Here is a 2400-nt window from a genome sequence, read left to right on the forward strand (position 1 = left end):
AGAAGAGAGAGATGATGTAGGGATCTTTATTCAGTATACAACATTCTACTTAAACTTCCAGCTTCCACAAAGGTCACTGATCTGTGACACGTGGTTCCTGGCCCAGAAACCCTGTTTAGTCCTTAAAATTTCCCAGAAGCCAAGTGCCCTTTTCTGGGTGCAAAAAGTACAGTCACTCCCAAAGGAAGGACGGTGAGGAACCAGGTGGTGGTGTACTGCTTCTCCAACAGACGTTTAATCAGCCTAACGTGATTCGGGTGTTACCTGGTGCCTCCAAATCAAGGCCTCTCGGGGGTTCTGCAGTATGAATGATTGCTTCTCAATGTGCCCACAGCTGACAGGATTTGGTTTTCTCACGTCTTATAGTTCAGTTGCCAATGACTGTCCACTTTTTCAGTGTTGGGAATTGAACCCAGGCCTGACACATGCCGGACACACGATCTGCCCATGAGCTGTGTTCAAATCCACAATTGTTTTATTGGTTCCGTCTCCTTTGAGGCTCACTTTGTTCTTGTTCATTTGCATTTTTAAGATTTCCTCTGCTTCTCATTATAGTGAACTTCAGAAGGGAAGTATTTGTTTCTGCTGTGGTTTTTGTTGGCGATGGTTTCAATTTTGTATAGAAAAATACTTTTGAGGTCTGAGACATAGCTCAGTTGCTAGAATGCTTACCTGGCATGAAGCCTTGGGTTTGATCCCCAGAAGCACATAAGCCAGGCTTGACAGTCTATGTCTATAATCTCAGCATTTGGGAGATAACTGTAGGAGGAGCAGAAGTTCAAGATCATCCTCTACAGAGAGCATCTGAAGCCAGCCTGGGCTGCTTTCTATCTTAAGAGGAAGGAATGAAAGTAGGGAAGGAGGAGATGGCTAGGGAGGTGCTCCAGTGGTTAAGAGCACTTGATTTACTCCTCTTCTAGTGGCCTCAGATTCTATCCCCAGCAACCAAATTGTGGTTAACAACTATCTATAATCCGATTCCAGAGGACCCAACACCATCTTTTTGGCTTCTGCTAGCACTAGACTTGAAATGGTACACAAGTGCTCACTTCAGCAGCACATAGACTAAAATTGGAACGATACAGAGAAGATTAGCATGGCCCCTGCGCAAGGATGACACGCAAATTTGTGGAGCATTCCATACTTTAAGAAAAAAAAAGGTACACAAATATATACATGCAGGCGAAACACCCCTATACATAAAAATATTTTTAAAAAAATTTAAAAATCAAGAATACAAATATTTTATTAAAATCTTTATTTATTTTATATGTACATGCCATTTGCATGGAGGTCCCCTGGGGGCCAGAAGAGGATTTCATATCCCCTGGACAAGGAGTTGTAGGCAGCTATGAGCACATGTGTGATGTGAGTGTTGAGACTAACCAGAGCCCTCAGCAAAAGCAACAACCAAGGGCTTTAACCCCCGAGGCAGCTCTCCAGACAGAAGAACACGAGTCTTAAAAACTTATTAATTACAAAAAAAAAAAATTATAAAGAATCCAAGATTCGTGTGAAAAGGCCCAGAGTTGATTACTGGTGGTCATCAACTAGCAGGACAGGGCTAGAATGAATGCCATCTGGGACCTGAGAGGGAACAGTCTGAGAGTTTACTTATGTCTCTCCTGAGAACATCTCTGGTTCTGCTCTTTTCCCTCTACACAGACTGAGCAGTCACATCTGTAGGAATGTCCCTAAGCTCTCCAGACTTACTCTGCTGTCCCACAAAGATTGCTCCCAAAGCTCACAATCCAAATTGACCTCATCGATCTTCTGCCTCGAAGGTTTGAAATCAGGGAGCATTTTCAGTTCTTACTTCTCCATTGGCACAGGGACCCATGACATAGTCACAGGCTACTGCTAATGGCTTTTGTACTCATTGTTTATGGGTGCGAGACAGCTACAGTTGTAAACCTGACACATAGGTCAGGCAGAACAAAGTCTCACCCAGGACAGACTGGCATCAGGACAGAAGTTTGATATGGACATCAAAAATGGCCTGGGGCAGCATTGTTTGTTTGTTTGTTTGTTTGTTTGTTTGTTTTGTTTTCGAGACAGGGTTTCTCTGTGTAGACCTGGCTGTCCTGGAACTCACTCTGTAGACCAAGCTGTCCTCTAACTCAGAAATCCGCCTGCCTCTGCTTCCCAAGTGCTGGGATTAAAGGCATGCGCCACCACTGTGCGGCTTCTGTGGTAGCATTTAGATGGCTTAGTAGATAAAAGGGATTTCCTGTAAATCTGGGAACCTGACTTCCATCCTGGGAACCCACATTAGAGTGGAAAGAGGGGCTGGAGCAATGGATGGCTCGGTGGTTAAGAATACTTGTTGCGGGGGGCGGTGGTGGCGCATGCCTTTAATCCCAGCACTTGGGAGGCAGAGGCAGGTGGATTTCTGAGTTC

At 44.6% G+C, this 2400-nt stretch overlaps 1 non-coding gene across 1 annotated transcript; it reads left to right on the plus strand.

Moving 5' to 3' along the window:
- The first annotated feature begins 1041 nt into the window (after positions 1–1041).
- LOC116100069 lies at positions 1042–1148 on the plus strand. Its single transcript, XR_004122436.1, has one exon. It is a non-coding gene; the product is annotated as a U6 spliceosomal RNA (small nuclear RNA).
- The last annotated feature ends 1252 nt before the right edge of the window (positions 1149–2400 follow it).

This window comes from Mastomys coucha, unplaced genomic scaffold, assembly GCF_008632895.1.
Source record: "Mastomys coucha isolate ucsf_1 unplaced genomic scaffold, UCSF_Mcou_1 pScaffold20, whole genome shotgun sequence".
In the NCBI taxonomy this organism is placed as follows: domain Eukaryota; kingdom Metazoa; phylum Chordata; class Mammalia; order Rodentia; family Muridae; genus Mastomys; species Mastomys coucha.